The 7,854-nt window shown below is 46.4% G+C and overlaps 1 pseudogene across 1 annotated transcript; it reads left to right on the top strand.

Annotated features, from left to right (window-relative positions):
* The first annotated feature begins 769 nt into the window (after positions 1 to 769).
* LOC308420870 (splicing factor 3B subunit 4-like) lies at positions 770 to 1,924 on the top strand (annotated as a pseudogene). Its single transcript has one exon. The product of its transcript is annotated as a splicing factor 3B subunit 4-like (transcript).
* The last annotated feature ends 5,930 nt before the right edge of the window (positions 1,925 to 7,854 follow it).

Below are 7,854 nucleotides of genomic sequence, written 5' to 3' on the forward strand. Positions count from 1 at the left end.
TCAAGAGAATCTTCTCTCCAGCAGCCGTAGAGAGTAGAAAACCAAACTGAAGCCCTCGTTATAATGTTGGCTGAATTACAGCGAACATTCAAATCTCAGCCTCAGAAGGTGTCAGCAGTTAAAGGAAGGGCATTAACTGGCAAAGAATGGGAGCCTATACCTTGGGATGGGGATATGTGGAAGGACCCTGTTGAAGCTGAGAATTTCAAGTCTTCAGATTCTCAAGGGTTTACCCCACCCAAGGAAGTAGTACCCTCGGCCCAACCCCTTGAATTAATGCCTCTTTCACATGAGAAAATTAATTCCTCAGCAGTGATTTTTGCTGAAGAAAATGCCAGACAAGACAACATTGATATTTCTCAAGGCCCACCAATAGTTTCTTTTAGACCCATAACCAAACTCAAAGCAAAAGAGGCCCCTAGAGGGGAGGTAGAAAGTGTAGTCCATGAGGAAATGCAATACACTACTAAGTAGCTTAATGACTTTGCTAATTCATTCAAGCAGAAGTCTGGGGAACGTGTGTGGGAATGAATTTTAAGGGTGTGGGATAATGGTGGAAGGAACATGAAACTAGATCAGGCTGAGTTTATTGACATGGGCCTTCTGAGTGGAGATTCTAGGTTTAATGTGGAAGCTCCAACAGTTTAGAAAGGTGTCAGATGTTTGTTTGAATGGTTGGCTGAAGTGGTTATCAAAAGATGGCCTACTAAAAAGGTGTTGGAGAGACGGGGCGGTGCTGCTGCTTAAGGATGGCGGGAGCACTTTCACCATGGCTGCTGGACCGATCTCCGTGGAAGGTCTAGAGGAGAAAGTGAGCCACTGTTGTGGGAGCTCTTTCTCCAGGCAGGGCCAGTGGTCAACACCCACATGCCAAAGGATAGAGTCACTGCACAGGTCTGTGGCTTTGCTGAATTCTTGAGTGAGGAAGATGCTGACTATGCCATTGAGATTATGAACATGGTCAAACTCTATGGGAAGCTGATCCGGGTGAACAAGGCCTTGATGCACAACAAAAATCTGGATGTAGGAGCCAACATTTTCATTGGAAATCTGGACCCAGAAATTGATGAGAAGTTGCTTTACGATACTTCAGCGCCTTTGGAGTCATCTTACAGACCCCCAAGGTAATGCGGGACCCTGACACAGGCAACTCCAAGGGTTACACCTTCATTAATTTTGCTTCATTTGATGCTTCGGATGCAGCAATTGAGGCCATGAATGGGCAGTACCGCCCGATCACTGTGTCTTATGCCTTCAAGAAGGACTCTGAGGGTGAACGCCATGGCTCTGCAGCTGAACGACTTCTGGCAGCCCAGAACCCACTGTCCCAGGCTGACCACCCTCATCCGCTGTTTGCCGATGCGCCCCCACTGCCCTCTGCCCCCAATCCTGTGGTTTCATCCCTAGGTTCTGAGCTTCCTCCACCAGGCATGCCACCTCCTGGTTCGTTCCCACCTCCAGTGCCACCTCCTGGGGCCCTCCCTCCTGGGATGCCCTCAGCCATGGCCCCACCACCTATGCCACCTGGGGCTGAAGGACATGGCCCCCAGCAGCAGGAACTCCAGTGGCATGGACATTCACATCCTCATCCATTCCCACCTGGTGGGATGCCCCATCCAGGGACGTCCCAGATGCAGCTGGCCCACCATGGCCCCCATGGCCTAGAATGCCTCATCCTGGATCTCCTCCGATGGGCATGTCCCTCTCCAGGGCCTCCTTTTAGATCTCCATGGGTCACCCAGGTCCCATGCCTCCACACGGTATGTGTGGCCCTCCTCTTTTGATGTGTAACCCCCTCATGGATACACAGGTCCTCCAAGACCCCCTCCCTATGGCTACCAGCAGGGGGCCCCTCCCTCTACCCAGACCCACTCCATGGCCCCCAGTTCCACCTCGTGGTCTGCTTTGGGGCTCACTTCCTTAGTAAATTGCCTTTGTTTTCTTTTACCCTCCCTGCATCCCCATTTCTTGGACCAGTCAGAACTGCTGTAGCTCATCAGGGCTAATGTGCTGACCCCTCTTGGCAACTCTGTCCCCATTCCAATGTCATGTTTTCCACAGGGGAGTTTTCTTCATTTTTATTTTAAAATGTTGGTCCTAATTTCTTTATATGTGTATGGAGAAAAATAAAACCATGCTTCTTGTTTAAAAAAACAAAAACAAAAGAAAAGAAAAACAAACAAACAAAAACCAAAAAGGAGCTGGAGATGCCTGATATCCCTTGGCTTAGTGTTGACAAGGGATTTTAAGACTTAGGGAAATTGCAATGCCACGGTGGATACATTCTGTATCTAATCCTCCACAATGGGAAGGCCCAGAAGACATGCCCTTCACAAATCCTATAAGACGAAAACTGGTGAGAGGGGCACCTGCACATTTGAAGGGTTTTGTTTTCTGCCCTTTTCCTTGTGCCAGACCTTAGGGTCTGAGATGCTGCTGCTCAATTGGATGAATTAAATGCAATGGGTTTAATTGGGCCCCGAGGTAACAAGGGCCAGGTGGCAGCACTGAATCGCCAGAGACCAGGTGATGGGCGTTATCATAATGGACAATGTAGACAAAACAGAGTTTATAATGACATAGCCTGTAATGTCCAGCACAGGAGAGGTGAAGTTTATAATGGCAGGACTCATTCAGACCTTTGGTTCTGGCTAATCAATCATGATCTTTCCAGGCATGAAACACATAGGAAGCCTACTGAGTATCTGTTTACTCTGTATGAACAGAAAAATTCCCAAATAAAAGAAAGGCTACATTGGATGGTGGCAAAAGGCCATCTCGGCCAGTGAACCGATTTCCTGACTTGAGCCAGTTTGCAGACCCAGAACCCCTTGAATGAAGGGGTGGCTTCAGGGTTCCTCTGAGGAAAGATCTTGATAAGATACCTAAAAGGTTTGCTGTTAGCCTTTCTCCAGTTCTTCCCCAGAGGGACCTACAGCCTTTTATAAGGGTAACTGCACTGGCAGAAAGGAAATAATCAGACTTCCCAGGTCTATTGGATACTGGTTCTGAAATGACACTGATCCCAGGAGATCCTAAGAAACGTCACGGCCCTCCAGTCAAAGCAGGGGCATATGGAGAACAGGTGATTAATGGAGTTTTGACTGATGTCCAACTCACAGGAGGTCCAGTAGGTCCCTGAATACATCCTGTGGTCATTTCCCCTGTTCCAGAATGTATAATTGGGATAGATATACTTAGAAAATTAGAAGAGTTCTCACATTGATCCCCTGACCTGTGGAGTGAGGGTTGTTATGGTTGGAAAGGCTAAATGGAAGCCTTTAGCATTGCCTTTGCCAAAGAAAATAGTGAATCAAAAACAGTATCAAATTCCTGGAGGAATTTCAGAAATTACTGCCATTATCAAGGGCTTGAAAGATACAGGGGTGGTGGTTCCCACCCTTTACCCACATCTCCCTTTGACTCTCCTATCTGGCCTGTGCAGAAGACAGATGGGTCATGGAGAATGACAGGTGACTATTGAAAACTAAATCAGGTAGTAACTCCCATTGCAGCTGCTGGACCAGATGTAGTTTCCTTACTAGAGCAAATCAACGCGTCTCCTGGTACCTGGTATGCAGTTATTGATCCAGCGAATGCCTTCTTCTCAGTACCTGTCCATAAAGACCACCAGAAGTGATCTGCTTTCAGTTGGCAAGGCCATCAGTATACCTTTACAGTTTTGCCTCAAGGATATATTAACTCTCCTGCCCTGTGTCATTACTTAGTTAGAAGGGACCTTGATCGTTTGTCTCTCCCTTAAAATATCACATTGCTGCACTATATTGATGACATTATGATGATTGGACCAAGTGAGCAGGAAGTAGCAACCACTTTGGACTCATTGGTAACACATATGTGTATCAGAGGGTGGGAAATAAATCCAACCAAAATTCAAGGACCATCTACATTGGTGAAATTCTTAGGAATTTCAGTGGTGTGGGGCATGCAGAGATATTCCTTCAAAGGTGAAAGATAAGTTACTGCACTTGGCCCCTCCCAAAGCCAAAAAAGAAGCACAATGCTTACTGGGCCTATTAGGATTCTGGAGACAGCACCTTCCTCACTTGGGTGTGTTACTCAGGCCCAAGTAACTCGGGGAGCTGCTAGCTTTGTGTGGGGCCTGGAACAGGAGAAGGCTCTTCAAAAACTCCAGGCTGCTGTGCAGAAGAGACCTTTAGAATTTTGGAGCAAAGCTCTACCATCATCTACAGACAACTATTCTCCCTTTTAAAAACAGCTCTTGGCCTGCTATTGGGCCTTAGTGGAAACTGAATGTTTGATAGGACACCAAGTTACCATGAGACCTGAACTGCCCATCATGAGCTGGGTGCTATATGACCCTTCAAGTCATAAAGTAGGACATGCACAGCAGCAGTCTATTATCAAATGGAAGTGGTACATGTGTGATCGGGCCTGGGCAGGTCCTGAAGGCACAAGCAAGTTACATGAAGTAGTTGCTCAAATGCTGATGGTTTCTACTGTTACAATGCCATCAGCTGACAAGCATGAGCATATAGCCTCATGGGGTTGTTCCCTATGATTGGCTGACTGAAGAAGAGACGACTAGGACTTGGTTTACTGATGGCTCTGCACATTATGCAGGCACCACCCGGAAGCTGCAGCATCACAGTCCCTTTCTGGGACAACCCTGAAAGATACAGGTGAAAGAAAATCTTCACAGTGAGCAGAACTTCAGGCAGTACACATGGTATTACAGTTTGTTTGGAAGAAAATATGGCCAGATGTACGGTTGTTCACTGACTCATGGGCTGTAGCCAATGGATTGGCTGGATGGTCAGGGACTTGGAAAAACCACGATTGGAAAATTGGTGAGAAAGACATCTGGGGAAGATGTGGATAGATCTCTTCAAATGGGCAAAGGATGGGAAGGTATTTGTGTCTCATGTAAATGCTCAGCAAAAGGTGACTTCAGCTGAGGAGGAGTTCAATAATCAAGTGGATAAGATGACTCATTCTGTGGACAGTCAGCCTTTCTCCCCAGCCATCCCTGTCATTGCTCAATGGACACATGAACAAAGTGGCCATGGTGGCCAAGATGGAGGTTATTCTTGGGTTCAACAACACAGACTTCCACTCACCAAGGGTGACTTGGCTACAGCTGCTGCTGAATGCCAGATCTTCCACGAACAGATACCAACACTGAGCCCCAGATATGGCACCATTCCTCGAGGTGACCAGCCAGCAATCTGATGGCAGGTTGACTACATTGGACCACTTCCTCTGTGGAAAGAACAACGATTTGTCCTTACTGGAGTAGATACTTATTCTGGTTATGGATTTGCCTTTCCTGCACATAATGCTTCTGTCAAAACCACCATCCGTGGACTTACAGAATGCCTTTTCCATGGTCATGGTATTCCACACAGTATTGCTTCTGACCAAGGAACTCATTTCACAGCCAGAGAAGTGTGACAGTGGGCCCACAGTCACGGAATCCACTGGTCTTACCATGTTCCTCATCATCCCAAAGCAGCTGGTCTGATAGAAAGATGGAGTGGCCTTTTGAAGACACAGTTACTGTGCCAGTTTAGGTGGCAACAGCATGGAAGGCCAGGGCAGAGTTATTCAGAAGGCAGTATATGCTCTGAATCAGTGTCCAACATATGGCACAGTTTCTCCCATAGCCAGGATCCATGGGTCCAGGAATCAAGGGGTGGAAGATGAAATAGTTTCACTCACTATCACTCCTAGTGACCCTCTAGGAAAATTTTTACTTTCTGTCCCCTCAACATTAGGTTCTGCTGGCCTAGAAGTTTTGATTCCAGAGTGGGGAGTGCTCCTACCAAGAGCCACAAACATTTCATAGAACTGGAAGCTCAGACTCCCCCCTGGTCATTTTGGGCTTCTAATGCCGTTAAACCAACAGGCTAAGAAGGAATAACAGTGTTAGGGGTGATAGATTCCGATGACCATGGGAAATTGGATTGCCTCTCCACAATGGAGGCAAGAAGAACTACGTCTGCAGTGCAGGAGATCCCTTAGGGCGTCTCTTAGTACTACCATGTCCTGTGATTAAAGTCAATGGGAAACTACAACAGCCTGATCCAAGCAGGATGACAAAGAACACAGAGCCATCAGGAATGAAGGTGTGGGTCACTCCTCCAAGAAAAGAGCCAAGACCTGCAGAGGTGCTCGCAGAGGGTGGAGGAAACACAGAATGGGTAGTAGAGGAAGGTAGTTAGTTATAAATACCAGTTAAAGCCGCGTAACAAGTTGCAGAAACAAGGATTATAAAGTAATATGAATGCTTCTGTTTTATTTTGTTAAGAACGTTTTTGTAAAATCAATTGGTATTTAAGTTGAGATACTAAAAGAATGTTCCCAAGGGACGTTGCCCCACTGTAATTTACAAATGTGTTTTCATTGCAGGAGGAATAGTTGTGTCGTGTTAGGCGTGTTCATGGTCTTGTTATTGCTCCTTGTGGACATGAGATTTCCTGTCAGGTTGACAAGGGGTAGGTGGTAGTGGCTATTCCTGGTTGTCAACTTGATGTCCTCACGTGTGAAGTGAGGACAGTGACAGCATCTCCTCATTGCAGTCATGGGGGATGGGCTGACTGAACCCGTGGAGTAGCACACAGAATGGTTTCTGGTACACTAAAAGCCCCCAGAGTTGCCTGGGTCTGGACACCCATTTCTGGGGCTTCCCCGTACATGGAATTTGCCCAGGTCAGTGGCTTTACCTGGAGGAATAAACTGAAGCAGCGATAAAAATTTTTTCCACCTACAATTTTGATCTAAAAAAATCTATTGCATGAAAATATCTTTAGGGAATCTATGATAATATAAAGAGGGATCTTCCCAGAAAAGAAACAATAACCTCTGATGGGTTCTGATCGACAGCATGAACACCCAGCCTATCTGATGTTTCGGGAGATGAACCTTGGTTTCTTTAAAACATTCAGGAGACGCACACCATCTGCACAGAAACTTAAATGATCTAGGTAATGGACGCGTGACTCTCATCTCAGCCCACCTTGGCCCACCGGACTTGTTCCGTTTGTCATTACTGGCAAAGGATAAACAAATTGTGAGTGGCTCCCTTTTGATATAGCTGCTGAGCAGCTTTGAGTGGCAGCAAGAGGTCGGATGTGCAGGGTTTCTGGCCTGTCCTACACAATGCCAGGTCGCTCAGAGGATGAGATCAGCAATGGAAAACAGACTCCACTTATTCCAGCTGTTTTCTGGAGGGAGATAATGCAATCCAGAGGCGTCTTAGTCAAGGTGACCTGATTTGTCTTGACTTCTTGACTAACTTAATTAGAGCAATTAAATTAAACTGACGCCTTAGTGATGGACTAAAGCAACATTCCAGCTCTCACATCTCCCACGCGCAGTAGGATTGAAAGAGCCACGGTGTCACTGCTATTGCATCCTTTTCGGATGAAAACTAAGACTCGTGGGAGAAGGGTCCAGCCATGAGCCATCACTGAAGAGTCAGCTCATAATTTGCACTGGTATTCAATGTTCCTTGCTTTTCACAATGGACTATTTTCTGTCACGTCTCTCTAAGTACTAATCTGCATGTATGCATACTCTAAAGGAAACCGTTGAGTCTGCTGACAGTGAAATCATGTTTATTAATTTTGAAATGTATATTTTGCAGCTGAGCTTGGCTGGACTAAAGGCGCCTGTAAATGGCTGCCACACAGGGGCCGCAGAACGGCTCTCACTAAGTCACAGCTGGTGCTGTGCAAGTCATGTGGTAATTCTGGTTACTTGTGAATATCCAAACCACGGAGTGAGGGGTTCTTCTTACAAAGTGAGAAAATCCATTTGTGTATATACAGCTTGATTGACAGATGAAAGATGGGGAGACATGGTTCTAGG

This window comes from Micromys minutus (genome assembly GCF_963924665.1).
Source record: "Micromys minutus genome assembly, chromosome: 5".
Classification (NCBI taxonomy): domain Eukaryota; kingdom Metazoa; phylum Chordata; class Mammalia; order Rodentia; family Muridae; genus Micromys; species Micromys minutus.